This window comes from Bos taurus, chromosome 1, assembly GCF_002263795.3.
Source record: "Bos taurus isolate L1 Dominette 01449 registration number 42190680 breed Hereford chromosome 1, ARS-UCD2.0, whole genome shotgun sequence".
Lineage (NCBI taxonomy): Eukaryota > Metazoa > Chordata > Mammalia > Artiodactyla > Bovidae > Bos > Bos taurus.
The window spans coordinates 63,913,014-63,940,908 of NC_037328.1; the positions used below are offsets into that span (position 1 = coordinate 63,913,014).

The window sequence follows — 27,895 nt, forward strand, 5'->3', positions numbered from 1 at the left end:
CTCAGCAAGAGGATGTGCAGGATGGTTCTACATACACAATTTACTCCTCACCACAACTCAGGAAGAAGAATTATGTTCATCACAAAAAGGTAAAATGACATATACAGGGAATGTAATTCCTGTTTGTAGAAATAATGGGGAATTGACACGTCTGTCTGACTATAAATTCCATCTTCTATCCACTCTCCCACTCTACCTATTATAACATGAAGTGGTGACAACATGTAGTGTGAAACCAGCCTATTAAAAATAAACCATGTATAAAACAGATGCAGAAGTACCAGCGTACTGCCCTATATTTATCTACAGCATAAGTGTTTAATATCATCCGGATCCTGGCTCTCAAACTGCTAAGTAATTTTGTATATTCTGAGACTATATGGGATTCAGAGATACTTCTGGCTATGTCAAAGTAACCAGTGCCAACGCATTCTGCTCTCTATCACCAATGGAGCCAAGCAAAATTGTGTAACTATAAAAAGATCTGATCTACTTGAATCTAGTTTATGCTATCTGGGGATATAAAGAAACTGATACCAAAATAAATGTTCATACTTCTGAGAAAGGCTTAGTTTGCATAATCAGAAGTCCCCCAGGTGACCATGCAGGAGTTGCTATCTGTTGATGGCTGCTCTCTCAGAGGAAACATACAAGAAAACATGAATAGAAACACTGATGGTTATTCATGGCCAGCACAATGCCACAGTCGAATGAGAGATCTGATTAAGACTGAGGCCACAGACTAACCCTTATCTGAAAAATCACACTTATATACAAATGTTTTATTAGAAATCCAGAGTATCAAATTTAACTACATAAACTCAGTAGTTCACCCCCTATCAAAAGTTCAAAACTAAGAATACCAAATTTAAAAACCATTTGCCATGTCAGACGGTAAAGAGCCTGCACGCAATGCAGGAGGCCTGAGTTCAGTCCCTGGGTCCAGAAGATCCCCTGGAGATGGAAGTGGCAACCCACTCCAGTATGCTTGCCTGGAAAATCCCATGGACTGAGGAGCCTGGCGGCTACATATAGTCTATAGGATCACAAAGAGTCAGACACAACTGAGCGACTACACTTTCACTTTCACCTTGTCACTTTCATAGATTCAGCTTGCTTCATCTTCCTAGGTAACCGTGCCACAAAGAATTGTAATATATCTAAGCATGGTTGTTTCAATCTTTCAAGAAGTGAAAGGTAAATCAGTTAGGTAAAGGAGATTAGGCACTTTTCTAATTAGTGCACTAATGAGGCACTTTTCTTGGTGTTTCTTATATCTCATTTAACTCTCCCAATATTGAGATATACAGAGTATTTTTGTATTAGAAAATAACCATCAATTACTCTCAAATTACATTTTTGAGAAGCTGTGACCCAGTTTGGGAGACTTCAGTTCAGTTCAGTTGCTCAGTCATGTCCAACTTTTTGCGACCCCATAGACTGCAGCAATCCAGCCTTCCCTGTCCATCACCAACTCCCAGAGCTTTCTCAAACTCATGTCCATTGAGTCAGTGTTGCCATCCAACCATCTCATCCTCTGTCATCCCCTGCTCCTCCTGCCTTCAATCTTTCCCAGCATCAGGGTCTTTTCCAAAGAGTCAGTTCCTCAGATCAGGTGACAAAAGTATTGGAGCTTCAGCTTCAGCATCAGTCCTTCCAATGAATATTCAGGACTGATTTTCTTTAGGATGGACTGGTTGGATCTCCTTGCAGTCCAAGGGACTCTCAAGAGTCTTCTCCAACACCACAGTTCAAAAGCATCAATTCTTCAGGACTCAGCGTTCTTTATAGTCCAACTCTCACATCCACATACGACTACTGAAAAAACCATAGCTTTGACTAGATGGACCTTTGTCGACAAAGTAATGTCTCTACTTTTTAAAATGCTGTCTAGGTTGGTCACAGCTTTTCTTCCAAGGAGCAAGCATCTTTTGATTTCATGGCTGTAGTCACCATCTACAGTAATTTTGGAGCCCAAGAAAATAAAGTCTGTCACCATTTCCATTGTTTCCCCATCTATTTGCCATGAAGTGATGGGACCAGATGCCATGATCTGGTCATGGAAGTTTGCAGTTGAGTTCAGTCGCTCAGTTGTGTCCGACTCTTTGTGACCCCATGGACTATAGCACGCCAGGCTTCCCTGTCCATCACCAACTCCCAGAGCTTATCCAAACTCATGTCCATTTAGTCAATGATGCCATCCAACCATCTCATCTTCTGTTGTCCCCTTCTCCTCCCGCCTTCAATCATTCCTAGCATCAAGGTCTTTTCAAATGAGTCAGTTCTTCACATCAGGTGGCCAAAGTATTAGAGTTTCAGCTTCAGCATCAGCCCTTCCAATGAATATTCAGGACTGATTTCCTTTAGAATGGACTGGTTGGATCTCCTTTCTGTCCAAGGGACTCTCAAGAATCTTCTCCAATACACACTTCAAAAGCATCAATTCTTTGGTGCTCAGCTTTCTTTATAGTCCAACTCTCACATCCATACATGACTATTGGAAAGACAAAAGCTTTGACTAGATGGACCTTTGTTGGCAAAGGAATGTCTCTGATTTTTAATATGCTGTCTAGGTTGGTCATAGCTTTTCTTCTAAGGAGTAAGTGCCTTTTAATTTCATGGCTGCAGTCACCATCTGCAGTGATTTTGGAGCCCAAAAAAATAAAGTCTCTCACTGTTTCAATTGTTTCCCCATCTATTTGCCATGAAATTATGGGACTGGATCCCATGATCTTAATTTTTTGAATGTTGAACTTTAAGCCAACTTTTTCACTCTCCACTTTCACTTTCATCAAGAGGCTCTTTAGTTCTTCACTTTCTGCCATAAGTGTGGTGTCATCTGCATATCTGAGATTATTGATATTTCTCCCAGCAATCTTGATTCCAGCTTGTGCTTCATCCAGCCCATTTCTCATGGTGTACTCTGCATCCAAGTTAAATAATATATTATTTATTGTTAATATATTATAGAAGGATGACGATATACAGCCTTGATGTACTCCTTTCCCAATTTGGAACCAGTCTGTTGTTCCATGTCCAGTTCTAACTGTTGCTTCCTGACCTGCATACAGATTTCTCAGGAGGCAGGTCAGGTGGTCTGGTATTCCCATCTGTTGAAGAATTTTCCACAGTTTGTTGTGATCCACACAGTCAAAGGCTTTGGCATAGTCAACAAAGCAGAAGTAGATGTTTTTCTGGAACTTTCTCACTTTTTTGATGATCCAACAGATGTTGGCAATTTGATCTCTGGTTCCTCTGCCTTTTCTAAATCCAGCTTGAACATCTGGAAGATCACAGTTCACGTACTGTTGAAGCCTGGCTTGAGAGCCTTAGATGTCACATTAAATCCTTCCCTCATGGCTCCCAGTAAGTAAGCTAGAGTCACCCCAGGTCAGAAAATATGAATTTTTTCAAAAGCCTCATTGAGACTTAATTCGTCTATCACATTATTCACCAATTTAAGGTGTACAACTCAATGATATTTAGTATAGTCACAAAGTTGTACAACCATCACCACTGTAAATTTTAGAACATTTTCATCACCCTAAAGATACTCCATATTTATCTGCAGTCACTCTCCAATTCCAGTGCATAGGTAACCACTAATATACTGTCTCTATCCATTTTTTCTACTCTGGACATTTCATATACACAGAATCATACAGTCTGTGGTTTTCTATGGCAGTTTTCTTTCACTTAATAGTTTATTTCAAGGCTCATCCATGTTCTAATATGTATCAGAACTTTATTCCTCTTATGAAATCGTTGTATGGATATACAATATTTTGTTTATCCATTATTTGGTTGATGGATATGTGAACTGTTTCCATGTTAGGCTCTTACTAATAATACTTCCATGACCACTCATGTACAAGTTTTTGTGTTTTGGTAGTAGAGTTGCTGGGTCATATAGCAAACTCTGTGTTTAACATTTTGAGGAACTGCAGACTGTTTCTAAAGTGGCTATACCATTTTACTCTCCCTAACAGTGTTTAAAGTTTCCAGTTTCCTTACATATTAACCAATATTTATTATCATCTCATTGATTATTCTTACCTCTTTGATTATAGTTCCTAGTAGGTGTGAAGTGGTATTTCCTTGTGGTTTTGACACGTGTTTTCCTGATTCTTAATGGTACTGAGCATCTTAACGTATTTATTGGCTAGTTGTGTATCTTCTTCAGAGAAATGTTTATTCAAGTCTTAAATTGTGTTACATTTCATTTTGAGCCTTTTTCTCTTGCTGAGCTGCAGGAGTCCTTTATATATTCTGAATACTAGACCCTTATCAGATAAATTATTTGCAAGCACATCCTCCCATTCTATGGATTGTCTCTTCAGTCTTTTGATAGTGTCCTTTGATATACAAATATTTTTGTTTTGATGTAATCCAGTTTACCCGCTTTTGCTTTTGTTGCCTGCACTTTTGGTGTCATATTTAAGAAACCATTCCCTAACAAGGTCATAATGATACAGACTAATTTTCTTTCCGAGAGTTTTACACTTTTAACTTTCTGTCTTTGATCCATTTTCAGTTAATTTTCGCATGTGCTACAGGTAAAGATCCAACTTCATTCTTTGCTGTATGAATATCCAGTTGCTTCAGTGACCCCTATTGAGACTATTCTTTACCATTGAATATTCTGGCATCTTTGTCAAAAATAAACTGACCTTAAATGTACAGATCTATTTGGGGACTCTCAATTATATTCCACTGGATAGGTCTAGTTTCACACCATAACCACACTGTCTTGATTCCTGTAGCTTTACAGTTTTGAAATCAGATTTTACTATATGCTTAGTGGTTGAAGCTTTGATTCTTCACACTCAGAGAATTATAGGAGAAACTGCTGCTTTATTCTTGAATTATTATGCTTCTATTAATATATCCCAACATCATGTTATCTTTTAATAATAGCATGATTCCACAGTACCTCTTATCTTGCTCCAAAAAAATTATGGACATTTGCAAACCACAGCTTTATTCCAATCAATATGACAGCGCGGGGGAAAAAAAGTAAACACTAGCCACACAATTTCAGCAGACAGATTTTCTTCTCTTCTTTCTTCATAACAGTGGGAAGTCTTCTCCACTAACAAATAATGCTAAAGAGACAAAGCCCAGAGAGGAGGGGCAGGGACTGGAGATGGTGTATTTTTAGTCATTTTGATTAAATTATGGAGATGTGAAGTTGATAATTTATTGAAGGGGAGCAGGGAAGTCTATGTAAATGTTTGCAGATGAATAATTAATGTGACTTTACGACATCACTAGGCCTTTAATTAAAGCCACTGTGAAATAAAGCAAGAACCAAAGAGCATATTATTATAGCAGATAATTGTAACTTTCTTATCCGAAGTAACATTTGAGAGTCCTTGCCTAATTTGCATCTTTAAAGGAAGATAGACCCTACCTAGGGTGACAGTTGTTTTTAATAGCCCAATGTAACTACTTCCCTGTAGACCAAAAATCTATTAATATATTAATGAAGTTCCTCCTTCGAAAATTTTATCCAGAAAGTTTTGGTTTACTTTTTTAACTGTTGGATTGATTTCATTTTAGGGCAACATATTGGTGCCTCTCCACACTTAGAAAGTACAATAAATATCCAATTTCTTTTAGTATTAAGCATTAAATGTGCTGTTCCATCTGCTATTTACAACATCTGGTTGAACATCTGACTGCCTATGGGGGGCATTCCTCATCTCTTTCATTTATTAGTCTTCACTGTGTCTTTCTTACTCACTTTATTCTCACAGTCCCACTTTCTGGTCTGTTTTTACTCTGCTCCCTTTTATTCTCCTTCTTCTGTCTCTTTCACTACTGCTTTTGTCTTATCTTTCCCATTTACCTCTGCTTCCCCTCACAGTCTTATCCTTTACTTCTTTTCCCTCTGCAGTTTATTGCTTCTTGTTCTCACATATTCATTTTCCCAGTCTGCCTCTTCCTGCTCTATTGGATTTCCATTCTCCTTTTCATGACCGTCATACCTAGATGAACACTGACTCCCTAAGAGCTGGGTGGTTTCCCACCAGCTCCAGAGGCAACACTCCTTCCGTAGAGAATGTTACAAATGCTAAGTAGATTCTTTACTGACTGAGCTACAAGGGAAGCCCAAGTATATACTAAATATATATAACGAACTATACCATGCCATACAGTTACTTCTTTTAAAAATCTACTTTCTGATACACTTTGGGTTTTGAGTCAAGACTTCCAGTCCTGATTTTTAACATTTATAAACTGTACACCTTTGGGAACATTGCTTTACCTCAAGGAGCCTCAATTTCCTCATTTATAAAAAGGAAATTGTTTGGGCTCTCTAAAGTTCTGTTAGTTTTATAAAGCTGTACTTATCCATAGGCATTTGCTGGCTGTCCAAATAAACCTATGTCTGGTAAAATTTTAGGTAACAAGGAAGATATTTGGGGGCAAAAAGACTCCCTTTGTAACATTTCTTGGATCTGTACTGTAAGGTAAGCACTGAACACGGAGACCAGGGAAGAAAAAGGAGAGAGTTTGAAGTCACAGTCCTCAGAACATCCAAGATGTGCGATGCCCAATGAGAGGAATTATTAAGCCTGACTTCCTGTCTCCTTCTACCTTATGGGTTCTTCAGATAGAGTTAGAGAAATTTCCTGCTTCCTCATATTCAGTACCAATACAGCACAACTGAGATTGACTGTGTAAATACTTACCCCTTATAATTATTTATGTGAGCTGCTCACTTTGTTTATTTGAATCAATTAAAATTTAGAGGCTCGTCAAAGAATTAAAACAATATCTCACATGCTAGTAAAGTACTGGTCAAAATTCTCCAAGCCAGGCTTCAACAGTATGTGAACCATGAACTTTCAGATGTTCAAGCTGGATTTAGAAAAGGCAGAGGAACCAGAGATCAAATTGCCAACATCCATTGGATCATCAAAAAAGCAAGAGAGTTCCAGAAAAACATATACTTCTGCTTTGTTGACTATGCCAAAGCCTTTGACTGTGTGGATCATGACAAACTATGGAAAATTCTTAAAGAAATGGGAATACCAGACCACCTGACCTGCCTCCTCAGAAATCTGTATGCAGGTCAGGAAGTAATAGTTAGAACTGGACATGGAACAACAGACTGGTTCCAAATTGGGAAAGGAGAACATCAAGGCTGTATATTGTCACCCTGCTCTTTTAACTTATATGCAGAGTACATCATGAGAAATGCTGGGCTGGAGGAAGCACAAGCTGGAATCAAGATTGCCGGGAAAAATATCAATAACCTCAGATATTCAGATGACACCACCCTTATGGCAGAAAGTGAAGAACAACTAAAGAGCCTCTTGATGAAAGAGTGAAAGAGGAAAGTGCAGAAGTTGGCTTAAAGCTCAACATTCAGAAAACTAAGATCATGGCATCCAGTCCCATCACTTCATGGCGAATAGATGGGGAAACAGTAGAAACGTTGAGAGACTTTATTTTGGGGGGCTCCAAAATCACTACAGATGGTGACTGCAGCCATGAAATTAAAAGACATTTGCTCCTTAAAAGAAAAGTTATGACCAACCTAGAAAGCATATTAAAAAGCAGAGACATTACTTTGCCAACAAAGGTCCATCTAGTCAAAGCTATGGTTTTTCCAGTAGTCATTTATGGATGTGAGAGTTGGACTATAAAGAAAGCTGAGCGCCAAAGAATTGATGCTTTTGAACTGTGGTATTGGAGAAGACTCTTGAGAGTCCCCCTTGGACTGCACGGAGATCCAACCAATTCATTCTAAAGGAAATCAGTCCTGAATATTCATTGGAAGGGCTGATGCTGAAGCTGAAACCCCAATACTTTGGCCACCTGATGTGAAGAACTGACTCATTTGAAAAGACCCTGATGCTGGGAAAGATTGAAGGTGGGAGGGAAAGGGGACAACAGAGGATGAGATGGTTGGTTGGTATCACCATCTTGATGGACATGAGTTTGAGTAAACTCTGGAAGTTGGCGATAGACTGGGAGGCCTGGCAGGGTGCAGTCCATGGGGTCGCAAAGAGTCGGACACGACTGAGCGACTGAACTAAACTGACTGAATATGTTATAATAAAAATTAGTGGAAAGAAATAATGGCAGGGTGAAAGTAAGATGAGATGTCAGATTAGGACAGATAATATATGCCAGAAGAGCCCTCAAACTTACTATGGGTCAGCCACAGATTTGACTCTGAGCTTCCTGACAGGTAATGTAAAGAGAAACATGATCAGTTAGAAGGTCCAGGGTTCTTACAAGGTAAACAGAACAGCGGTTTAGGAGCAGCATAACTATTCCAGGTGCCAAAAACAAAGAAAAGTTTCTTCTAGGAGTACTAATACAGAAAATAGTGTATAATGTAGTAAATCTCATAATCTGAACATCATCCTTACAGTTAATACAATAATATATTTTATGGATTATGTCTATTCTATTCTTCAACAGATAATACTTCAATGCCAAATTTCACTGCTTATCATATGTCCTTAAATTTCATGAAGCACAGTAGTAATCATGCTCATCATTTAACATTTCAATTTAATTGATATCATTTTAAGTTTTATTGTTCAGAACATAAAATTCTGTTCATCTATGTTTAGTCTTCAGAGTTTGTATGTTCAAATATTTATAACCATAGAAAATTAATTTTACTGAAATCCTAGGAGAAGGATCTGGAAGACATGATAAACTTTCACGGAAAATGTCAATTTAGCATGCCTCTGTGACCCAAACTTCAAAAACGAGTGGGGTTCTCAAAGGTAAACAAACAGAACTAGCCTGCCTCGAGGGGGTATAAAAAGAAGAGTACCAGGTAAGGATAACACAGCTTCAAAATAAATTGTTAGAATTGTGTTTTAAGATAAAACTATAATCACGAAGTCTCAACTGACAATTTAAACACAAATGTAGCACTATAAATTGTGGATTATTTTTCTGATTTCTTGAGTTAACTTCATGGACTATTTCTCTATTGTTTATTCCCAGTTCCCTTCCTAGTCTTCCTGGGAATAAGTGATCTAACTGATCTATAGGATAAGCACTCTTATCACAAAAGTTTTACATATATATATATATATATATATATATATATATAGCCTTTGCCTGGGAGGCTATAGTAAAACACCATACACAGACACAAAGGACAAATGTATGGACACCATCGGGGCGAAGGGGGTGGGATGGACTGGGAGATTGGGATTGACATATATATGCGATTATGTAAAAAATAGATAACCAATGAGAACCTACTGTGTCACATACGGAACTCTACTCAATGCTCTTTGGTGACCTAAATGGGAAGTAAATCCAAAAAAGAGGGGATACATGTAAATACATTAGCTGATTCAAGTCTGCTGTATAGCAGAAACTAATACAACATTGTAAAGCAACTATACTCCAATAAATTTTTTTTAAAAACACAGATTAGGTGGCTTATAAACAACAGAAATTTATTTCTTCCAGGCCTGGAGGTTGGGAAGTCAGAGACCAAGGTGTCAGCAGATTCAGTGTCTGGTGAGACCCCCTTCCTTGTAGACTGTCATCCCTCACTATCTGTCCTCATGTTGTGGATGAGGCAAGAAATCTCTTCTGGGGCCTCTCTTATAAGGGCACTAATCCCATTCACTAGGGCTTCCTTCACAACCTGATCATCTCCCAAAGATCCCATCTCCTAACACCATCACCTTGGGAATTAAGGTTTTAACCTATGCATTTTGGAGGAACATAAACATTCAATCTACTGCATACATACATATGTACATATATATATATATATATATATGCACATGCATATATGTGTGTGTGTGTATGTATTATTTGTTTAACCAGTAAGTCCTGTCTGACTCTTGTGACCCATGGACTGTAGCCCACTAGGCTCCTCTATCCATGGGATTTCCCAAGAAGGAATATTGGAGTGGGTTGCCATTTCCTTCTCCAGGTGTATGTGTTTATACTATATTTTGAGATTATTAACAAACACCAGGAACTTTTAATATCAGTACTCAGAGTCTTGTCCTCCACAATAACTCGAGGTTCAGTAACAGTTTCTGTTTCCTTTCGCCTCCTGGAAATTTTACTAGTTATGATAGAATGTCCAAATTTCTTCTCCACATCAGAGGTTGCTTTTAGGGGTCTGACATCATTTGAGGTGAGGACACATCCCTAACACTGGCAAACGAACGTACCTGTGAGCTCCTTCAGTGCAGGCTCTATGGCTTCTTCAACTCTGTGTCTCTGGTGCCTAGCTAACAGTGCCTGGCACAAACAAGGGGACCGAAATAAGGGTTAATCTGAACTGAATATGTAAATAATTTATCATGATAAGTGGAACTACCAAGGGTATTTATTCATGTCAGCTAATCAACAAGATTGCTTCCAAGAGAGAAATCAAATTAAGATCAGAAGATATACTAGATACAATAGGGAAAATGCTCTGAAGACATTTTCAAGGATAGCTTCATAAAGCTGAAGTATTCTTGTAAAATGCCTCAGGTAGATGCGTCAGGGACAGCATGTGGCATGATTACAGTGGCCCAGCTAATGCTATAAATAGTTATACTTCATAAGAATTTTATTTTATTTTATTTTTTTTAATATGGATCCTGAGAAGAGGGGGCAGAGGCAGCAAAACTTTTTCATTTTTTCAAATCTTCACATGAAAACTGGAAGGGCAACTAGATAGCAAAGTCCAAAACCCAAGAACATTTATTTGAAAGTTGAATGACAAGACAATGCTTACAAACCACAAAACACAAATGGGTGTGTAGGTGACCCATTAATAGCCACAAAATTTGTATGGTACTGGTGTCTGTTTTATGGGGAAAACAAAGGCATCTTCTGATGGATTTGACAACAGAACCCCTTTATCAGTCAGATGCTTCAGGAAGGAGAAGCGGTTACAAAGTCAGGAGTGCAAGGAAAGGGCAGAACAACGAGGAGAAATAGATGGGAGTGCAATCAAAATTGAGCCGAATATGAGAAAAGGAGTAAGAATTTCTGGACCAAAATAGCATAGGTAAACAAAGCGAGAAAACCCTGGAATGCAAGCCACCATATTTTTAACACCACACCAAAGACAAAGTTCTGTAAAATTAAACAAACAAACAAAGACTCTTCCCCAAATCCTCTTCATTCTAAAGGTTCAAGAAATTTTCACATTAAAATGAGCTAAGGAAAAGTATCAAAGTCAAAACAAACAGCATTATTTGAAAAAGCAAGGATCTGAATCAATCTCTCTCTCTTGCACACACACACACACACACACACACACACTTCAGATTGTGGCTCATGCCTAGATCAGAGATACCCTCTCCCTTACACTAGGAACCATGAACTATTACAGATCTATTGCAAGGAGAATATGCACATCATTTTTCCAAGAACAGAACCAATGAACCACGTAGATCTATGCAGCTCAGAATTAGAGAGAGCAAAAGCCATCATAGGGCAGCTCTGCCTGACTCAGTATTATCCAAGTGGTACACGTGACCTTCTTGTCAACCTAGACAATGCATATTCATTCTTCAAGTCTCAGGTTACTTCCCCAAGGCAGTAAGAAATTGTGAAGTGTCTACATACAAGCTGACAAGCTAGCTTATTACTATTTAATGGTGCTGGCAGAAGACATGAGATGTCTAAATCAAAGACAGAGGACTTCATGACGACACAAGTGGTAGCCAAAGCTTCCTGTGTGCTGGGTCCTTGGGTCCTCCAAGGCTCACAAGGATGGCACAGGACAGTCTGGAGAGTCGTCCACATATGCAGTGGGCTGCATCACAGGAGAGGGGCACTGCACTTGGAGACTCGCCACTTTTACATTGAGTACGCAGCAAGCCTATTTTTTGTCTCGGGAAACATTCCCTTATGCTCAAGATTGCCTGCTGCAAACCCAACCCTGAGGAAAGGTTCAGGAAAAGGGAGCTCAGAGCCTTGTATTCTTGGCATATCCAGCAAGAGCACACAGCGATGCTCTGGGGCCATTGAAGATTGCTTCATAAACATCTTTATTTTTTACTTATATCTTACTGTGTTCTAGCTATCCATGTACATGTCTTTTTTTCCAAGTACACTTTGAGCTTATTAAGGACAGGAACTACGTGTTTACATATTTTATCTCTAGCAACTACCTAAGTGCAATGTTTAGTACTTAAAAAGGAGTCACCAAATGAGCAATGGATGTATTAAATTAAATCTACCATGGTTAAACGGACATCTCTCTCAAGCACTCATCTCGGTGAGAAAGCACCTCTTGCTGGGCATACTTGCCCCCAAGGTGTTAACTGGCCTGCTCCTCCTGGCCCAGGCTCTTGAGCATATATGTGCCACTAGGACAAATGGACATATAGATGGCTTTCAGTTCATAAAAGGAAACACAACTTTTATAGATGATAATAAAGTCCAGAAACTCCAAGGACTCTCTGGAGAAAGGGACTAGATAGATCAGATTTCCTGACCCTGTATGAAATTCTTCCTTCCCTTTGGGTCTCCTTGCAGATGACTAATGCCCTAGTCACATTTCCCTCTAGGTTGTAAAGTTGTGCTACTTTATATTTCCAAGCTGCCCAATGTGTCTTTTCTTTATGTCCAGCAGCAGAGCTGGGAAAGGCTGGACATTCAGGCCTTTATTAAATGCCAGGGCATATAATACGGAAACAGAGAAAGTGGCATCGACCTTGATGGGCTATAAATTTGTGTCACACAGGCCCCATTTCATCTCCTGGGGCCTTAGGTAAGGCAGACAGCTGTGGAGTTCCTGCTTTTTAATTCCCTGAGCTTCACTCCTGATCCACACCACACCCTCCTCTGGACCAGGAGTCCCACTTGCATCAAACACTGTTTTGTCAGAAAGTCTGTTTTTCCACAATTTAGAGGCCTCCACTTTGTCACATTGCCATCTGTGTGACGCTTCCACTTTTAAGGGTGACCGTACCCATTTTGTCTTAGCTTGAGCTGTGGTGACAAAGTACCTCAGGGACTTCCCTGGCCGTCCATGGATAGGACTCCATGCTTCTTCTTCAGGGAGCGTGGGTTCGATCCCTGGTTGAGGAATTAAGATCTCACAAGCCGAACAGTGCAGCCAAATATGTGCACTATGTGACTCAAACGAAAGACATTTATTTTCTCACAGCTCTGGAGGCTGGAAGCCTAAAATCAGGTGCCAGTGCAGCTGAGCTCCCATGAGAGCTCTCTTCCTGGCCTATAGACAGCTGCCTTCTTGTTTTATGCTCACAGGGCCTTTCTTCCGTGGGTGCTCATAGAGAGATACTCCTCTACTTCCAAGGGCATTAATCCCATCATGAGGGCCTCACTTTCATGGCCTAATCCCAAACCAATTATCGCCTAAAGGCCCCTTCAAATACCATCACATTAGTGGTTAAGGCTTCAACATAGGAATTGTGGAGGAACACACTCAGTCCATACCACACCTGAATAAACCAGGATAATCTCCCATTTTACAGTCAGCGGATTAGCAAACTTAATTCCACCTGCATCATAGTTCCTCCTTTTAAAAATATTTATTTATTTTTGGCTGCGCTGGGTCTTCCTTGCTGTGCAACTCTTTCTCTAGTTGCAACACATGCGGGCTCCTCTCTAGCTGCAACACATGCGGGCTCCTCTCTAGCTGCAGTGCACTGGCTTCTTACCGCAGGGGCTTCTTGTCGCAGAGCACAGGCTCTAGCATGTGGGTTTCAGTAGTGGCAGCCGCAGGCTCCACAGCACAGGCGCAATAGTTGTGGCACACGGGCTTAGTTGCTCCATGGCATGTGGGATCTTCCTGGACCAGGGACTGAACCCCTGACTCCTGCATTGGCAGGCAGATTCTTTACCACTGGGCCGCATATAAACTAACATTCACAGGTTTGGGGATTGGGATATATACATATTTGGGGGGAACCCAATGGTTTTCTCAAAAAAAAGTAACTAGTAAGTAGCTGACAGGAGCTAGAAAATATTAGAGGTATGCATTGCCACTACTTCTGGTGTTTACTTCCCAGAAAAAACTTCACTGTAATTACTGGTGTCTCTCTGCTCCAAGGTGATGGAGTGATTTATCTGGTAGGTAATTTGGGGAGAATAAATTAGGCATGCTTGACCTGGAGCCTGCCTCTTTTGGGGGGTATGAGGTATCTATAGGAAAAACTCATATCACAGCTCCTTTAGGGACTTTGTTCTGCTGGGAGCAAGCACTGACTGGAAGGCTGCAGGTGAGGCTTACTAAGCCTGGGCTCCCCTTCATAGAGGGTGAAGGGGAAACTGCCAGTCCTGAGCTCAGCATCAGCAGACCCACCTGGCAAAGAGACCTGAAGCCAAATCCTGCAATTTGGCTTCTATTGGCGATAATGGTGATATTTTGGCCCCATCTTTTGTCTTATTTGGCTGCTACTTTCGTCGTATTGGGCTTCCCTTGTGGCTCAGCTGGTAAAGAATCCACCTGCCATGTGGGAGACCTGGGTTTGATCCCTGGGTTGGGAAGATCCCCTGGAGAAGGGAAAGGCTACCCACTCCAGTATTCTGGCCTAGAGAATTCCATGGACTGTATAGTCTATGGGGTCACAAAGAGTCGGACACGACTGAGCGACTTTCACTTTCACTTCACTCGTCTTATTCATTAAACTTCAGAATCCAGGTGAGAAAGACAAGTACCTTTATTGATACTCTATCATGGACCTCAAGAGGAAGCACTTAATTCATAAGACGCTATTTATTTCCCCAGGATGTCTCATTTCTCCATAAGTGATTATTTTCTGAGCATAGAACTTATTGCGGGAAATACTTTAGTAGCACAATGATGAAGAGGCCAGGTGTCATGTTATATTACCTAAATGCAAACACTGGCCCCACCATTTAAATGTTGTGTGATGCTTAGCAAGGTACTTAGCCTCTTTGAGCCTCCGTTTACACCTGTAAACAGGAACACTAAAGCCTGATGCTTCTCAGAGTTGTTGTGAGTAGTAAGTCAGACAATAGAAGTGAAACACATGGAACAGTGCCTCATTCCCTGTACGCATTCAGTGCATTATGGCGTATACATATTTGTATCTCAAAACTTTCTTTTAGTGAAACGGGGTTTTCTGAAGCTAGGATATGTCTTATTTGACTTTATATTCCCAGGAAAAGCACGGAGCCTATCACAGAGCAGAACTTAACACATGAATATATGAAATGAGAAATAAATTGAAAACTAAGGTGAGAGAAATGTTCTAACATATAGCACAATTAGTCTACTAAGCTTAACAGCTAATACTAGAGATTAATTTCCACTTAGCCAGAAAGTCAACAGAATATGTGGTTTTTAAATTAATTGCAAATGCATTTTGTCCAGTTTTGCATTGAAAACTGTCTTTCAAGAATAATCCCAAAGTATTTTACTATTGCCTGGTGCAATCAATTTCAGCTGAAGCTGAAACTCCAATACTTTGGCCACCTGATGCGAAGAACTGACTCCTTGGAAAAGACCCTGATTCTGGGAAAGATTGAAGGCAGGAAGAGAAGGGGACAACAGAGGATGAGATGGTTGGATGGCATCACCGACTCGATGGACATGAATGTGAGTAAGCTCTGCGAGTTGGTGATGGACAGGGAAGCCTGGTGTGCCTTCAGTCCACGGGGTCGCCAACTGATATGACTGAGTGACTGAACTGAACTGAACTGGGGCAATCATGAGTCACTCCTGCCCTCTAGTGGAAAAAGTAATGTAATGCACATGAAGGCCATATTCTTATCATCTAACGGACTCTTTGAGAACATTGCCTGAACCAGGAATAAGCAGTTCTGGCCGGTCAATGGGCAGTTGTAAAATACTGTGACTAAAATTGTTTTTTAACTCAAAAAAAAAAAAAAAAAGACAATTTTTTATTCAATATTTTTCTAAATACCCATCATTTGATTTTAAATTTTGTATTAATATCTACAATAGAAAACTTACTTGTATTTGTAATTTAGTCCATCTGGGAAGTCAATCATATTAAGTATGTTTCACTTTTTAAAAATTTGCACCAAGTGTAATAAATACATTTCAAAATAAATAGTCATGTGAAAATTGAAACAAAAAGCCACAAGTGAAGAATGCCATTTAGAAGTATAACAAGTCACTCAAGAGCACTTCTAGTCTGTTACTACTTAAATACTCATGATTAATCCCTCCAGTTTCTAACCTCAGTTTTCAAACCAGTTCCATATCACTGAAGCTCTGCAGAGGAGACACAAATAGCCTCAAATTTAATCCAAACTTTTTTCTGGGCATCTAGAATGTGCCAAAGTTAGGAAAGAGAAAAAGTTGGTGGAGTATACCAAAATGAAAAAGATATAGTCTCTACATGTAAAGAGAGAAGTACATGTACACATATACCACTAAACTGGAAAGAAATCTACCGGAATACTATTCTGTTGGTGGTACAAACTCAAAGACATGAAAGAAAGGAAAAACTTTGCCCTGAAATCGTCCTAAAGTAAGTAGTAAATGAATAAGCTCTTGAAAGACAGATACATCTTCAATAAAAATATACAAGGGAAAAGTTACCTCAGGTGGAAGGGAAAAATGAACTAATAAACATTAATGGAAAAGCACAGATTGAATTTTGGAAAAGATGACTAGTCAGGCATGGATGCAATGGCAGATATATTCAGAAATGAAATCAGAAACATGAGCTAGTTACAAATCATGCAAGCTGTGAATGCCCTCCAAGAAATTTGTACTTCTCATCTATCTCCAAGAACAGTTAGTGAAAAAATTAAGAGGTCACAATAAGACTCACATTTTTAGAAAAAAAAAAAAAAACATTTTACTATAATTCAGAAGATAAAAAAGAGAAAGTCTAAAGCTAAGGAGATCAGTTTTAAGGCCACTGCTAGAGTCCAGGCCAAAGACTCTGGACTCCAGTTGGAATAACGGCAATAGAGAAAGAGATGCTGACACAAGATGCTTCAGGAAAAGTGCGATCAAGATGGCAGGGCAAGAGACATGGAGGTCACCCCCACAAAGAACATGTCGAAACTACATCTACAGGTGGAACCATTCCAACTGCAAACTGGCAGAAGGACTCCTATACAACCAAGTCTGTAAGAAAGATACACATGTAATTGGGTAGGACAGAAGATGAGTTGAGTCAGGACCTGTGCCCCCAGGAGGGGTCTCAGAGGAAAAGGGAGATCGGATGGGCAGAGACTCACCCCAGGGAGTGAGTGGGTTGAGCCACAGACTGGGCATCCCAGTCCTGGGGTCCTGTGTGAAGGAGCCAAGTCCCCTTGGCTGGCCAGAGAACTGTTGGGACAGAAAGAGAGGCTGGAGAAGCCTAGGCTCTACCTGTAAAGAGTGTGCACAGGATGACTTGGCAAGAGAGGTCCGCTCCAGCAGGTGATGGGCTTCCCACCTCCACCTCCAGCCCCAGCCTGAACTGACGGAACGTTCCTGCCCTGCTCACTTCACATCACAGTGCAGCATTGGGCCTGAGGCAGCCAGAACTGGGGAGAAAAACTCAACCCTGGGACTCAGAGGAGGCAATGTAGTCCCATGGTGGAGCCTAGGAGGGGCAGCAGTGGCCACTGTTGGTGCTTCTTGAAGCAGCACCCTAGAGGCAGATTTCTGGGAGCAGCCACTTTGTCACAGCTCACTCCCTAATACAGAGAAACCTCACAGACCTCACCTCCCGTGCAGAGCAGGTTCAAGACAATCAGCAACAGCAGAGGCTGGGAACAAGGATCAGCTGGGAGACACAAAGGGGTCTTGTCCCCAAGGCAGGGCAGACAGACATCTGTCCTGCAGCTGCCGAATTTCCTGCCCCAGCCCAAGCCCGGTGAACACTCCAGCGCTGAGGCACTGGATCTGGGGCAGCTAGGACTGGGGAAAGACTCCGACGTAAGCTGTGTCTAGGTGGAACCACAGTCACCTACACAGGCAGCGCAGAGGACCTCTGTATGCCAGGAGCCCCATTTGCTTCAGCACTGCCCTCCTCTGAGGAAAGGGCCAAGGGCAGGGAGAGGGGAAAGCACACGCTCGGTAACCAGCAAAGACCTGCTATACAGCACAGGGAACTCTTCACTGTTATGTGGCAGCCTGGATAGGAGGGAAGTTCAGGGGGAAATGGATACATGTACATGTATGGCTGAGTCCCTTTGCCATTCATCTGAAACCATCACAATACTGTTAATCAGCTATACTCTAATACAAAATAAAAGGTTTTTTAAAAATTCAGTGTTAAGAAAAAGTTGAGCAAAAAAAAATAAATGACTACCATGAAAAAGGGCTTCCCTGGTGGCTCGGATGGTAAAGAATTCACCTGCAATGCAGGAGACCTGGGTTCGATCCCTGGGTTGGGAAGATCTCCTGGACATGGCAACCCATTCCGGTATTCTTGCCTGGAGAATCCCATGGACAGAGGAGCCCGGTGGGTTACAGTCCATGGGATTACGGAGTTGGACACGACTGAGCAACTAAAAACACACACCATGAAAACAAGCGGGGGGTGGAGGGGGGGATGGGGCATAGAGCCAGCTCAAGCCTGACCTTCAGGGCTTCTGCTCCAGCAACTTCACAGGGTGGTGACGGCTACTGTGAAGAGAGGAAGTCCCTCCTCACACTCGGTACCAGCTCTAGCCTCTCCACCTCCAGCCCACCTCCTACCAAGATGACAGCTGCCAGCACACCCTGAGGAAAGACATAACTGATGTTCACATCTAATACAGCCCTCCCACCAAAGACACTGGGCACACACTCTATATGGAGCCATTCCACATAAGAACACCTCTTCAAGTCCACAGTAGGTGACGGTTTCACCTGATTCACAGAACCAGAGAGAGTCAAGTAAAATGAAAAGCCAGAGGAACTTCTCTCAATTGAAAGAACAAAAGAAAATCACAAAAGACAGATAATGAAACGGAAACAATTTGCCAAAGAATTCAAAACATCGGTAGTAAAAATGTTAACTGATTTAGGGGAAAGAATTGATCTAAACACTGATCATGTGAACAAGGATCTAGAAAATATAAAAATTACCTAATCAAAAATAAATAATTCAATATCAGAAAATTTAAAAACACACTAGAAGGAATAAATAGCAAGCTAAGTAACACAGAAGAATGCATAAGTGATCTGGAAGTCAGAATAACGGAATTCACCCAAACAGAACAGCAGACACATGAAAAGATATTCACTGCCACTAGTTATCAGGGAAATGCAAATCAAAACCACAATGAGATATCACCTAACACTTATCAGAATGACTATCATCAAAAAGATAACGAAAAACAAGTGTTAATAAGGTTGGGAAGAAAAGGGAACCCCTGTATACTGTTAGCAGGAATGTAAATTGGTACAGCCACTACGGGAAACAGTATAGCGGTTCCTAAAAAAAAAAATAAAAAATAGAAATGTCATACAATCCAGAAATTCCACTTCTGAGTATTTATACCAAAAAAAAAGAAAATGCTAATTTGAAAAAGATATATACACTAAAATGTTCACAACAGCATTATTTATGGAAGGAACCTAAATGTTCATCAATAGATAAATGGATAAAGAAGATGTGGTACGTATACAATGGAATATTAGTCACCCATTAAAGAAAAAGAATGAAATCTTGCCATTTGTGACATCAGTTCAGTTCAGTTCGGTTCAGTGGTTCAGTCGTGTCCGACTCTTTGCAACCCAATGGACTACAGCACGCCAGGCTTCCCTGTCCATCACCAACTCCCGGAGCTTGCTCAAACTCATGTCCATCGACTCAGTGATGTCATCCAACCCTCTCATCCTCTGTGGTCCCCTTCTCCTCCTGCCTTTAATCTTTCCCAACATCAGGGTCTTTTCCAGTGAGTCAGTTCTTCGCATCAGGTGGCCAAAGTATTGGAGTTTCAGCTTCAGCATCAATCCTTCCAATGAATATTCAGGACTGATTTCCTTTAGAGTTGACTGGTTTGATCTCCTTGCAGTCCAAGGGACTCTCAAAAGTCTTCTCCAACACCACAGTTCAAAAGCATCAGTTCTTTGGTGCTCAGCTTTCTTTATAGTCCAACTCTCACATCCATACATGACCACGGGGAAAACCATAGCTCTGATCATGTGACATGAATGGACCTAAAAGGTTTTATTCTAAGAAAAATGTGTTAATGGAGAAAGACAAATACTGCATGATTTCACATATATGTGGGATCTAAAAAGCAAAACAAACAGGTTCATAAACAGAGAAAAAACTCGTGGTCACCAGAGGGGAAAGGGGTGAGAGTTTCAACAAAACAGGTGATAAGGATTAAGAGGTGCAAACTTGCAATTATAAAATAAGTAAGTCATGTGGATAGAAACTATAGTTAATAATATTGCAATATATGTGCATGGTGACAGAGAGTTACTAGATTTATGGTGATCAATTTGTGATGTATATAAATGTTGAATCATTGTGTTTTACACCTGCAACTAATACATAATATTGTATGTCAACTATTCTCAATAAAATTAAAAGAGGAAAGATGAAGAGATCAAAAGTATGCAAATTCATGTTCTAAAATAAGGAAATTTTTAACAAAAATCTAAGTCACATATTGCTTCTGTGCCTTAGGGTTTTCATTGGTAGAATAAAATGATGAGATCATGATAAATTTCTAGGGTCCTTTTTAGATCTAAATTTGATGATTCTTTAGTCCAAAAATTAGTTAAGGATATGTATTTGAATTAACATGTAGTTGGCACTTGATAATCCAGGTAAAGGGCTTCCCTGGTGGCTCAGATGGTAAAGAGTTTGCCTGCAATGCAGGAGACCTGGGTTCAATCCCTGGGTTGGGAAAATCTCCTTGAAGAGGACATGGCAACCCACTCCAGTATTCCTGCCCAGAGAATCCCCATGGACAGAGGAGACTGCTGGGTTACAGTCTATGGGGTCGCAAAGAGTGGGACACAACTGAGTGACTAACACCTTCAATCCAGGTAATGTAGAATTTATAAAAGATATAAAAATTGTACACAAAGGGGTGCAAATTGAAGTGGTGGGAGGTGGAAAGGCATGACATAACAGAACTCTACAGATACAGCTGAAGGATGAAGCCTGTGGACAGATCTTTAGGGAATCTGAGTATCTCATCTTGTGGAATGGCACTAGCAGAAACTCAGATGCCATCTTTGACCTCTCTTCCTCACCACCCACCATGCCAACTGATAATTCTGCCACTCCATCTACCTATCTCCATCCTCACTGCCACTTTGCCAGCTCAGGCCACCATCTTCTCTTGCACCTGTGACTTAAATACTCTCTCTCTTTTAATATGTAGAGAAAAGACATACAGACACAAGGCGGGGAGGAGGGGTGGGATGATATGAGAGCTTGCAATTGGCATTTATACACTACTGTGTGTAAAATAGATAGCTAGGGAGGACCTGTTATAAAACACAGGAAGCTCAGCTTGGTGCTTTGTGATGACCTGGAGAGGTGGGATGGGAGTCTGGTGGGAAGGAGCGGATTTATGTATACATATGTCTGATTCACTTCATTGTGCAGCAGAAACTAATACAACACTGTAAAACAACCATATTCCAGTTTAAAAAAATGTATTAAGTATTTCTTTTTAAGAAAGTTAGTTTTTGAAAGTAATGTTAAAAAATTCAAAACTTTCCCAAAGGTATACAATAAACATTTCTCTCCCATCCCAGGCCCCCAGTGACGCAATTCCCTTAAAAAGAGGAGACCCAGCTAATCAAAGTTGTGTAAGTCCTTTCAGAGACATTTTATCCATACACAAGCATATATGTATTTATGTTGATTTTCTTTCCCCTCTGTTCACTTTGTTTGGGACCTTGTTTTGTCCCTTAATAACACAAACTTTATTTTTCACATTTGCAAGTGTATCTGTGGGGTAACTATAAACTTATAATGCATTTAATCATATATTTTATTGGACAGTATCTATTATTCCATAATATCTGCTGCTGCTGCTAAGTCGCTTCAGTCATGTCCGACTCTGTGTGACCCCATAGACGGCAGCCCACCAGGCTTCTCTGTCCATGGGATTCTCCAGGTAAGAACACTGGAGTGGGTTTCCATTTCCTCCTCCAGTGCATGAAAGTGAAAAGTCAAAGTGAAGTCGCTTAGTCATGTCCGACTCCTAGCGACCCCATGGACTGCAGCCTACCAGGCTCCTCTGTCCATGGGATTTTCCAGGCAAGAGTACTGGAGTGCAGTGCCATTGCCTTCTCCTCCATAATATCAGCAACTCTTAAATTTATATATTTCCATTTCTTTTTCATGCTCCTCTTTACTCTTCACCCCAATAACAGCACATTCCCATTACTTAAACTACAGAAACGTTGGGGGCTTTTTCCCCTTAGGGTATAGTGTCTTTTCTGGAAAATTTTTCTCTGTCATTTTTGTCTGAAATATGTAGATGCAGCAATTTTCTTTGTCTATTCATATTTTTACTTGACCACAGCTGTTCTCAGTAAGTTTTCCTCATATATTATGGTTCAGGGCTAGAGATTTGATCTAACTTTTTTTCAAAGATTTAATTTGCATTTCTGTTTTTTGTTCTTATCTTGCATTGATTTCTGACAGAAGAAGAGTTTAGTGCCATCTTTACTTGGCCATTTAAAAAACAGAAGCCTCTATAATAAAGTTTTATTAGTCTCCCTACCTCTGATCTTATCCTTAAACCCATTTTTTCAATTATAACAAGAATGACCTAAAATTCAGATCAATCCTATCAGTGTCCTTCAAGAAACCCTTTCATGACTCTGTATACTCTTAAGATAAAGACCAAACATCTCTATGATCAGGCCTCTGTCCATGTCTCCTGCCTTGTCTGTTTTTCTCCAATCCCTCATACCTAGTATTACAGCATAATGAGTTTCTTTTAGTTACTCAAACTCCATAATCTGTTCTGCCTCCAGGCAAGCAATGTGCTCTTCTCTGTGCCTGGAATATTCTTCTCCTGACCTTGATCACTCAGTTACTTCTCAACCCTTGATAATCCTTCATGGGGTTGGTTCAGTCTCTCAGTTGTGTCCAACTCTTGTGACCCCATGGACTGTAGCCCACCAGGCTCCCCTGTCCATGGGATTTCCCAGGCAAGAATACTGGAGTGGGTTGCCATTTCCTTCTCTAGGGGAATTTTCCTAACCCAGGGCTCAAACCCACATCTCCTGCACTGCAGGTGGATTCTTTACCACTTGAGTCACCAGGGAAGCCTGATAACCCTTCAGCTCTCAAAATAATAATGACCATTTTTTATTGTTTACTGAGGTACTGTTGGAGAAGGCAATGGCAAGCCACTCCAGTACTCTTGCCTAGAAAATCCCATGGATGGAGGAACCAGGTGGGCTGCATTCCATGGGGTCTCTACGAGTCATTCGTGACTGAGCAACTTCACTTTCACTTTTCACTTTCACACAATGGAGAAGGAAATGGCAACCCACTCCAGTGTTCTTGCCTGGAGAATCCCAGGGACGGGGGAGCCTGGTGGGCTGCTGTCTATGGGGTCGCACAGAGTCGGACACGACTGAAGCGCCTTAGCAGTAGCAGAGGTACTGTGCTAAGCAATTTATATGCACTGACATTTATTTTCACAGAAAACCAATAAGGTGAGTACTATTATTTTCCCCATTTCAAATATGAAAAAACTGGAGGTGGTAAATATCAAGAAATGTGTCCAAGGTGGTAAGCTGGTAGATGTTGGAGCTGTAGCAGGACTGTGGCTCTGCAGAAGTCCTACAACAAGAAACTGGCCAGACTTTATGTCACCCTTACGTCACCGCTCCTCACCCCTCAGCTGAGAGTTAAGTGCCTCACCTACATGCACCAACAGCTGCTTGTACTTCTCCCTTCATAGTTCTTTTTTTGGCTGCAACTGGTTAATTGCAGCACACAGGGTCTTCAGTTGCAGCGTGCGAACTCTTAGTTGCAGCATGTGGGATCTAGTTCCTTGACCAGGAATTGAACCCAGGCACCTGCGTTGGGAGCATGGAGTCTTAACCACTGGACCACCAGTGAAGTCTCTCCCTTCATAGCTCTTCAATACAGTATACTAACACATGTATATGGAATTTAGAAAGATGATAACAATAACCCTGCATACGAGACAGCAAAAGAGACACTGATGTATAGAACAGTCTTTTGGACTCTGTGGGAGAAGGAGAGGGTGGGATGATTTGGGAGAATGGCATTGAAATATGTATATCATATATGAAACGAGTCGCCAGTCCAGGTTCGATGCACGATACTGGATGCTTGGGGCTGGTGCACTGGGACGACCCAGAGGGATGGTATGGGGAGGGAGGAGGGAGGAGGGTTCAGGATGGGGAACACATGTATACCTGTGGCAGATTCATTTTGATATATGGCAAAACCAATACAATATTGTAAAGTTAAATAAAATAAAAAAACACAGAATTATAATTTCTTGCTTCCATACCAAAGATTCTTTCTAGAACATGAGGTTCTTGAGGTTAAAAACTATCTATCTTGTTTTCTACTGTATCCACCTTACCTGACACATAAGAGTATATGATAAACATTTTTTGAAGTGAACATTTTTTCCCAGGATTGTAAAATGGGAGACTTCCTTTTAATAAGAGAACATCACAAAGGCTTCCCTGATGGCTCAATGGTAAAGAATTCACCTGCCACTGCAGAAGACACGTGTTTGCTCCCTGGGCCAAGGTTATCCCACATGCTGCAGAGCAACTGAGCCCATGAGCCACAACTACTGCGCCTGTGCTCTAGAGCCCAGGAGCCGCAGCTACTGAGCCTGTGGGTCACAACTCCTGAAGACCATATGCCTGGAACCCATGCTCCACAGCAAAGGAAGCCACAGACAGCAATGAGAAGCTCAGCACCACATCTAAGAGTAACCCCCAGTCCCTGCAACTAGAGAAAAGCCTGCACAGCAACGAAGTCCTAGCACAGCCATAAATAAGCAAATAAATAAAATTACTTTTTAAAAAGAGAATGAGACAAAAGGTCAGAATCATAAAAGCCCTTCCTTAGGCTAAGGTCATCAGAAATCATAACTGCTAATACTGCTAAAATTTTATTAATGCCAAGTCACTCACCAGTACTACAAAAGCAGTCCCATAAGAGCAAAAGTCCCACCAGAGACATCTCTTCTTACCTGGGAGGGGTGAGGAAAAGGAGAAATGGAGGTTCTATGTTGTAATATAATATAATAACATTATAAAAAATCGATTTCACATTTTAAAAATTTTAAATAATTACTTTTAGAAAGACCTCTTTGGATACATGGGACCTATTCTATTAGACCACTGAATCCCACACAAACCAAATGGATTACTTAAAGCTAACTGAATTTAGATCTGTAGGGCATCATCGGCAGTTGTCCCAACATAAAGCAGGGCAGCAGGATGGATACTGCTTCTCTGTCGCAGCTGCCACCATTCAGGGGCTCTGATCTCCCTCCTCTCCTGTATTACTCCTTGGAATAAGTCATCTACATGGATTTCAGCAAGTTATCAGAACAGTAACACACTCATCCAATCTTCCTCAGTAAACTATAGTTCCTCTGCATAATTGGTAAGGAGTTAAATATCCAAGCTCTTTGCAAATTGGGAAACCAGAGATACATTGAGTCTTTTCACTTCAACAGGTCTAAATCTTTGTAATCTAGGATTGGACAGTGGTTTCTTAAATGTGACACCAAAATCATAGGCCACAAAAGAAAAAAAAAATTAACTGGACTTCATTAAAATTTAAAACTTTTGGTCATCCAGCAATACCACTTCTGGGCATATAGCTGCAGAACCATGTTTGAAAGGATACCTGCACACCAATGTTCTTTGCAGCACTGTTGACAATAGCTAGGACACGGAAGCAACCTAAATGTCCCTCACCAGAGGAATGGATAAAGATGGGGTGCATATAGACACGACTACTACTCAGCCATAAAAAGGAATGGAATAGTGCCATTTGCAAAGACATGGATAGACTTAGAGACTGTCATACAGACAGAAGCTAGAGAAAGACATATCATATGTTACCACTCGTATGTGGAATCGTAAACAAGCCAACAAACGAACTCATGTATAAAACAGAAATACAAACTTACGGTTACCAGAGGGTAAGAAGGCTGCAAACTGTGGGAGATTGGTATTGACATATACACACTACTATATATAAAACTGATAACTAAAATAAGGACCTGCTGTATAGCACAGGGAACTCTACTCAATACTCTGTAATAGCCTATGTGGGAAAAGAATATTAAAATAAGAGTGGATATATGTATATATCTGATTTACTTTGCTGTATTTTTCCAGTGGTCATGTATGGATGTGAGAGTTGGACTGTGAAGAAAGCTGAGCACCGAAGAATTGATGCTTTTGAACTGTGGTGTTGGAGAAGACTCTTGAGAGTCCCTTGGACTGCAAGGAGGTCCAACCAGTCCATTCTGAAGGAGATCAGCCCTGGGATTTCTTTGGAAGAAATGATGCTAAAGCTGAAACTCCAATACTTTGGCCACCTCATGCGAAGAGTTGACTCATTGGAGAAGACCCTGATGCTGGGAGGGATTTGGAGCAGGAGGAGAAGGGAACGACAGAGGATGAGATGGCTGGATGGCATCACTGACTCGTTGGACGTGGGTCTGAGTGAACTCTGGGAGTTGGTGATGGACAGGGAGGCCTGGTGTGCTGCGATTCATGGGGTCACAAAGAGTTGGACACGACTGAGCGACTGAACTGAACTGATACCTAAACTAACACAACATTGTAAGTCAACTCTACTCCAATAAAAATTTTAAAAACACTTTTTTTAAAAATTTTATTTTATTTTTAAACTTTACATAATTGTATTAGTTTTGCCAAATATCAAAATGAATCCGCCACAGGTATACATGTGTTCCCCATCCTGAACCCTCCTCCCTCCTCCCTCCCCATACCATCCCTCTGGGTCGTCCCAGTGCACTAGCCCCAAGCATCCAGTATCGTGTATCGAACCTGGACTGGCAACTCGTTTCTTACATGATATTTTACATGTTTCAATGTCATTCTCCCAAATCTTCCCACCCTCTCCCTCTCCCACAGAGTCCATAAGACTGTTCTATACATCAGTGTCTCTTTTGCTGTCTCGTACACCAGGTTATTGTTACCATCTTTCTAAATTCCACATATATGCGTTAGTATACTATATTGATGTTTTTCCTTCTAGCTTACTTCACTCTGTATAATAGGCTCCAGTTTCATCCACCTCATTAGAACTGATTCAAATACATTCTTTTTAATGGCTGAGTAATACTCCATTGTGTATATGTACCACTGCTTTCTTATCCATTCATCTGCTGATGGGCATGTAGGTTGCTTCCACGTCCTGGCTATTATAAACAGTGCTGCGATGAACATTGGGGTACACATGTCTCTTTCCCTTCTGGTTTCCTCAGTGTGTATGCCCAGCAGTGGGATTGCTGGATCATAAGGCAGTTCTATTTCCAGTTTTTTAAGGAATCTCCACACTGTTGTCCATAGTGGCTGTACTAGTTTGCATTCCCACCAACAGTGTAAGAGGGTTCCCTTTTCTCCACACCCTCTCCAGCATTTATTATTTGTAGACTTTTGGATCGCAGCCATTCTGACTGGTGTGAAATGGTACCTCATAGTGGTTTTGATTTGCATTTCTCTGATAATGAGTGATGTTGAGCATCTTTTCATGTGTTTGTTAGCCATCTGTATGTCTTCTTTGGAGAAATGTCTATTTAGTTCTTTGGCCCATTTTTTGATTGGGTCATTTATTTTTCTGGAGTTGAGCTGCAGGAGTTGCTTGTATAAAAACACTTTTGTATTTCAAATGATACCATCAAGAAAGTGAAAAGACAACACACAGCATGGGATAAAATATTTGCAATTCATACATTTTATATAGGATTTATGTTGAGAACATATAAATAATTCTTACAATGCAATAGTGAATACAAGTAA

General features: G+C 40.7%; 1 long non-coding RNA gene across 1 annotated transcript; it reads left to right on the forward strand.

Annotated features, from left to right (window-relative positions):
- Window positions 1-26,729, forward strand: LOC101901963 (uncharacterized). The gene is made up of 6 exons (XR_001500410.3): window positions 1-89; window positions 8,661-8,809; window positions 9,460-9,510; window positions 15,109-20,908; window positions 21,629-21,682; window positions 26,243-26,729. It is a non-coding gene; the product is annotated as an uncharacterized lncRNA (long non-coding RNA).
- The last annotated feature ends 1,166 nt before the right edge of the window (window positions 26,730-27,895 follow it).